Raw genomic sequence first — 7380 nt, forward strand, 5'->3', positions numbered from 1 at the left:
AGCCATCCTTCCCCAGTACTTGGCACGTGTAAAGTCATGTCTGGGCTCTATAATGCAAGAAAATGGAGTACCACAATGGAGAAAGTCCAGTGGAAGCTAGCCAAGCTTGTAAGGAAGGTGGAACATGTGATACTGACTGGGAGAATCATGTTTCTCCATGTTGGAGAAGAGATGGGAAAAGCAAAGAGCAGATTTTAGTGATATTTCCAACTGCCTGAACAGAGGATACGCAGAAGATGGAGCCTTCTGATATGCCTGAGCACTTTTCAGAGGTACATGGCAATAAGGAGAGGCAAAGGATGCAAGCTTGAATGTGGGAAATGCTCGTTGGAGGCTGTGGTGGGTTGACCTTAGCTGATGGCCAGTTACCCACCAGCTGCTCTCTCACTACTCCTACTTGATGGGACAGGGGAGAAAACAGGGTGCTAAAGCTCCTGAGTTGAGATAAAGAGGTAGAGATTGCTTACCAGTTACTGTCACAGACAAAACAGGCTAGGCTTGGGTAAGATGGGAGAGTTGGAGTTGCAGAAGTTTATTGCCAGTTCAAGAAGATTTGGTTTGTGAGAAGCAGATAGAAAGTGAAATACCTTATCCCATTTTTTTTTCCTGAGGCTCAGCTTAACTCCTTCACTTTTAACCTCTGTCCTTCTGTCCAGCAGCTTAGAGGGATGAAGAATAGAGGTTATGATCATATGTTCATAATAATTCTTCTCTGCTTTAGCTTCTCCCCAACATGTTTCCCCTGCTCCAGCTTGGCTTCTTCCACAGGTTGTCATCCATCAGAGTAAGTCTAGTCTAGCATCGATCCTCTGTGTGTCACATTTCCTTCAGGGCTTGTCCCCCTGGTCTGATTTGGGTCCTCCAGAGGCTGCAGTGTGGAAAGTGCTCTGGTACAGACCTCTAATTAGGCTGCAGGACAATTCCTGCTCCACTGTGGTCCCCTCTGTGGGCTATAGGGAAATAATTAACCTGCAGTGCATTTCCTTTCAGTGATGTATCTGGTCTGACATTACCTGTGGCTGAGTAGACTCAAAATTGCTGTTTAAAATAAGGGAAAATTGCACAGTATTAAATATTAGTAACCAGCCTGGGATAACTGATGTCTGTATATCGTTGGGCCTTTCTAGTGATGAAGAGAGATACTTTGGATACAGGAGCTGAGAGTCAGATTAGTTAGTCAGTCAGATTTGATTTATAGGGAAAAGCTAGAACTAAACCCAAATAATTTTACAATTTATTGTATTTCTGTTCTTCAAAGATTTCTGGCAACTGAAACAAAGTTAAAACTGTGTAGAAATGGAAATTTTTAATTTTGTTTCCAAGAAGCATGGCAAGTCATTAGGTCAGAGAGTAATTTGTGGAAGAAATGAAAAACATAGTATACTCTGTAATGTGAGGAGTATGTGAGTGTTATTTTTCTTATAATTAAGTAACAACAGATGATTTATGTCTTAATAGGCAAAGTAGACATAACTGGATTGTTGCAATTTACATGTCTGTAATCAAAGTCTGAGTAGGGGAGATAGCTGCTGCGCAGCTGAAGTATCTAAAATAGCAGTACACTAGTCTTTTAGTAAAATTAACATAGATCTTGAAATGCTGATGAATGCCATTTGAAAGCTCAGAAATAACACTTAATAATGAAACTGTGACAAAGCAATACCTGCAGTGATCACCAGGACCACCAGGACTGGGAAGAAGAATGAGCAGAGAACTGGGGAGAGGCAGTAGGAATGTGGTAGCCAGGAGCTTGTAGGAGGGGCAGTTAAGCAGACTTAGTAACTCCTTATTGAACAGGAAGGGATGTGGGGGAGCAGCACAGTAGCTGAGGTCAGAGCAGGAGAGGATTTCAGTGAACTCTAAGAAAAATGAAACATGACAAATTTGTTGGAAGAAAACAAGCATCACTCTGTCTTGAAGAAGGGCAAGAAGATCTGGAAGAAGATCTGGGGAGCTGCTGACCCAGATCTACTGATGAGGTCTGGGCAGCCTGACCTTGATCTCTGGGAAGGATGAAGGAGCAAACTATGCCAAAGACAGGAAGGTGATTAAGGGTAGTCAGCCTGGATTTGTGCCTTACTGACCTGATGGACTTCTGCAATGAGATGATTGGATCAGTGGATGAGAGCAGAGCAGTAGATGTGTATCTTGGCCCTTGATGCTGTCTCCTGTAGCATCATGGCAATCTGATGGAGTACACTGGAGTAGGTTAAATGCATGGTGAGGTGTACTGAAAAGTAGGTGAATTTGTGGGGCCAAAGGTTTGTAATCAGTGACACAAAATCCATGCAGAAGCCACTAGCTACTACTGGTAAATCCCAGGGTTCAATACTGGGGCCAGTATTTTTATACATTTTTATTAGTGACCTGGATGATGGGTCAGTGCACCTTCATCAGGCTTGCTGGTGACACAAAACTGGGAGGCTCATATGCCAAATGGTCCATGTTCAGAGGCACTCAATATACTGCAGAACATTGGAACTTTATGCAGTTCAGCAGCGGGAAATGTCAAGTCCCACATCTGGGAAGAATATCAGATTGCCACCTACCAGTACACACTGGTAGCCAACTGGCTGGGAAGCATTTTTGCAGGAAAAAGACCCAGGGCTCCATTTGGAAAAGCTGAGCATGAGGCAGCAATGTGCACTTGCAGTGGAGAAGGCCAAAGCACACCTGAGGAAGAGCACTGCCAATGGGTTGAGGAGGGTGGTTAGTCCCTTCACCTCAGCACTAAGGAGATACACCACAGCTTGGCAGTGAAGACCATCATCTAGTCCTCCCTCCTCATGCAAGGTCAGGAAGAACAGATTGCTCAGTACTGTGTCCAGTAAAAGGCTGAAAATCTTCAAGACTGGATACTCCACAACCCTCTCAGTGCAATCTTCCTTGGTGTTCAAACATCCAGGTAGTAAAACTGTTCTGTTTAGACAGGATAAGATGTGTCTCTGGGCACCACTGAGAAGTCAGGCTCACTCTTTACACCCTCCCATCAGTATGCATAAACATTGATAGGGTGCTCTTGAGACTAATTATTTTCTTGAGCAGAGGGTACTGGAGTCCTCTGCAGTGTTCAAGCACTTGTTTTCGGGGGCTATTTTTGTTGTAAGGAATATAGCTCTTGGATATAGCAATGCACAGTGACCAGCTGATGTGGGATCTTTGTTTTGGTTTCTTTTTAATATATAAGAGTCTGAAATGCTTAGCATTTAAACCTCTATATTAATTCAGTTTTCATAAAGATGTTGATGATTTTGAAACCTTTCTGAAAGATAGATGTATCTATGATCTGCTGAACTATTAGCTATAGTTCAGGCAGTGACTGGTTTCTGAGAAGTAGAAAGTAACTTCTTCCCAGATATCTTTATACTTTAATTGTGGTTTTCTAGCAGAATTCCCACTGCAGAAGGGATGTTTGAATTGTGCTCCATCACTTACGTCAACAATTGCAATGTTTGTCTTGCGCCCAACCAGGACTGGATTCTTAGAGTGAAAGACTCTAATATTTGCCAGCAGCTTAGTATTTGTTTCCAGGCAGATAGTAGTTTAGATATAGTTTATCTTATACTGACTTAAATATCTTTTAAGAGCACAATTGGTGAGATGAGTCAGAAGCAAAGGTGTCACGCTTCACTTCATGGGGATAGGATCCCTGCCTGGGATTGGTTCATGTTGCTTCAGTATAAATGAATGAACTCTGTCACTCACTATTGTGGTATTAATGGCAAGAATCATGAATAGACTAAATCATGAATGTTTCCTCTTGCAGACGTCTGGGGTTTGTGCTTCATGTTTTGTAGGCTCTGGGGAAATACGAGTGCAATATTTGTATTCCTGCAGCTTCACTGAGTAGAATGTGGTTTTCATGAGGTTCTAGGAAGTCTGTAAGTAGGTTGTTGCAATGCTGTATTTCCCTGAGACACTGGGTGAGATGGTGGTTGGTGGGACCTGGGGAACTGTGGCTGTGTGGACGCTTTTGGACAGTGACAGAGCCAATGAGAAAATTACAGGGGAAACTACATTAGGCAAAAGGAGATGGTGGAGAGCCAGTTTTGAACAGATGACAACATTGTCATGCTAAAGAGTTACAAAGAGCACTGTGTGTGCACACAATCGTAGGACTGATCGCTTGGTTTTGGCCTCACTATCACTTTTCTGAAAATGTAATAAGTTTAGCTTTTGTCCTGTATGCTCACCAAGGATCTCTCCTGTCTAACTCTGTCCAGGTGTGTGCTGTCACGTGTCCTTGACGAATTGCTTTGGTTGCAACCTCTGCAGAAGTGAAATCTGTATTTTCCACCTCTAGAGAGCAACCTCGAGCTGCTCGCAAATAACTGCGGGGTAAAGCTCTCACGAAACCTTTGCTGAATTATTTGAGTTTGAACTGAAGTGTTTGGTCTTTGAATAGTCTTGTGGTCTCATAGTACCAAGGAAGCTTTTAATATTGTTCATAATTACTATGTTTTGCTTCCCCATGCTCCCTAAAGGTTTATGTGGTGCCAAGAAAATATCCAGCTTCTTGCTGAAGAGCCTGAAGCAATTAGCATGTCCCAATATTAAAGAGAATTCTGAGGGACTCAGAATTGCTGCTTAAAATGGTATATGTCTAATTTAAGGTACATTATGAGATTTCAATATTTTAAAAGTAGATTCTTTAACTACACATTTTACTAGTACTGTTTATTTTACCAAGTATTAAATGAAGGAATTTGAAGGATCACATGTATTTTCCATCAAAGAAAAAGTCCTCAGCTTCTGTACCATCTCCTTTTGCAATGTTCAGCCCTGTTCCACACCTGTGGCAACAGGGGAGATCCTGCAGCTGATGGCTGTAGAACTTTAATACAGGCCTTTAAATATTTTTTAAAATAGATTTGTGAGTTTTTTGATGTGTGAAAATATTCCTGTAGTTCCTGAGCTACTACGTTTTCTTTCCACAACAAACTTAAATTTTTAAATCGAATACTCAGAATGCAGGGCTTTGATAACTTCTAGTAGAGCCTGGCAGAAGTTTGCCTTTTCCTTTCAGAATCTTCAGGAGGAATTCCTGGTGTCTGAGGACATGTGGGAATCATGACACAGTGACTTTATCTTGCACGTATTTGTTTTGCCATTCTCTGCCTTGTGTGAGCAACAGCATCAGTCCAAAGCAGATCTGCCAGCTGGTCTAGCTGAACCCCACCTGTTTTCCCATGTCCTGGTTACCTCCTTTGGCTAAGAGGAAATAGAAAAACTGTTTTCAACCAAACTTCACCTGTAAACACGATGGAGAAAGCAGCTGTAAGAAGTGTCACTCTGGGTTACATGGGACAATCTCACTTGGTAAGGCCTTGCTTTCCCATAGCAGAGCAGCCGTGAGCAGAGCCTCAGCCCTGCTAGCTTTCCATTCCTGCTCTGACACATCACCTTGGTTACATTACTCTGTTGCAGGTCATTGCATGTTCCTTACTTAAGAATCTCTCAATTCTCTGTCCTTCTGCAACCCCAACTTTCCCATTTCCCCTTTTTTCCCTACTTCTTTACACTCTTCTACTCTTCCCTTTTTTGTTCCTCTTGTATTTATAAACTGCTACAGTACCACAGGCTGCATTTTTGAATGTTTCCATGTTGCTAAGTGATATTTTTCCTCTCTTCTCAACAGCCTAGTTTTCTTAGAAGTGTTTAGTACCTTCAGTTCCCACTTAGTTTCCCTAAATTTAGATGTTTTTTTCTCTTTATCTCCCATAGCTAAACAACAGCTTACCTTGCCACATTCACCCTTGTGAAAGCTTGTAGTCATTACTAAAACTGTTTTCTTGGTCAGTACTGTTTCAGAATTGGTTATATTTCACAATGTATTTGTTGACTGTGTTGTGTGTTGTTACAAGAGATTTGCAACCTGCTCATAAGGGCTTATCCAACCTGGACCAGGCTCTGGAGTGTGTGATTTGAAGCCCATCATGCTGCAGCCATCATCAATGCCCCAAAGTATTGTGAAGCAAAGGATAGGTTGATTATTTGGCCAATCTGCTCATTATGCTCCACTGATTAAGGGTCTGGAAATACAAAATTACATATGGATTTTCAGCTACTAATGGTACAGCAAGTAATCAAGATGAAAATACACTGTTTTCACCAGCTACTGGAGTCGAACTATCCATAAAATTCCGATTAACCCTTGTGAAACTGTGGATCAGTTACCTATGTCAGTGCTCTTTCAACTTAATTCAAAGTTAAATAGCTGTCAGAAAAAAACCCAAACAAGCACCATGAGCTTAGATGAGTGCAATAGGAAATACACATCATATGCAGGCAGAGAGAGTTCATCCCCAGGTGACAGGCCTGTATTGCTTCTGGGACTGTGTGGGAGAGGTGTTAGTGCCACTATGGTACCACAGAGGCTTTGTTAGCCTGTCACTGAAACACTGGGCATTCAGATGGCTTAGAAGTGCTCAGCACCTTTAGAGATACTGTAAGGACGAATTTAAATGTACTTTTTCAGACTATGATGCACAGATTACTGTGCACAGAGAGGAATGTCTGCCATGCAGAGCCCCAGCCTGTAGGAATTCCTTACTGTCATTTGCTGTAAACTAATAAGTATTTTTGGTTCTTTCTTTCCCCAGCAGATAATTTTCCACTTAAAATAGTGAACAGTGGGATGCTGTTACTCTGCTACTGCTGTTACCTGCACAGAGCCTGGTGTGAAGTGGCAGGGTCTGCCTTAACATGCCACTATAGCACGTGCTGAGTGTATTTCCCCATCTGACAAGGATTAGTTCTGACACCATTGCTGTGCTGGTGGATCCTGGCTCTGCACCAGTGAAGCTATTGTGTCAGCAGAGTGTTATAAGGGTCTCTGTCTGCACTTGCAGAGAAACTGTAAAACAGCACATTTTAATTCCTGATGGCAACAAAATCTGAAATGAATAATGATGAACAATTTTGTGCTAAATAGTAAATCAATTATATTTTTAACTGGGGTACATAACTTTGAAGAATAAAGCTTCTATCAATTTTACTTCATCAGAATAAAATAGAAATAGCAAGTTTCTTCCCGAATACCAAACTGGTGTAATAAGAATTCTTCACTTAAACTGTCCAAAATGGTTAGTTTCTAAAAATGTGTGACACACCTGTAGTGGCTAAATTTTCATAAGAATTTAGAAAATGCTTGTGAGTACATATCTATGAGCAACTTTGTTACCAGCTAGAGGTGCTTTTAATCCAGTTTTCCTCTGGTTTCCACCTGGGATTGTCACCTTGTGGAAATGCTGTGGTTTAGAAAAACTTCTTTGCCCAGCTTTGGCAGAGAGAGCTTTGGCTGACACTTTTGCAAAGGACTTTTTCCTCCTCTAAAGATTTGAGGTGGTCCAGTGGCACTGTAGATGAATGAAGATGGAT

The sequence above is a fragment of the Lonchura striata genome, chromosome 2, assembly GCF_050655825.1.
Source record: "Lonchura striata isolate lonStrDom1 chromosome 2, ASM5065582v1, whole genome shotgun sequence".
NCBI lineage: Eukaryota > Metazoa > Chordata > Aves > Passeriformes > Estrildidae > Lonchura > Lonchura striata.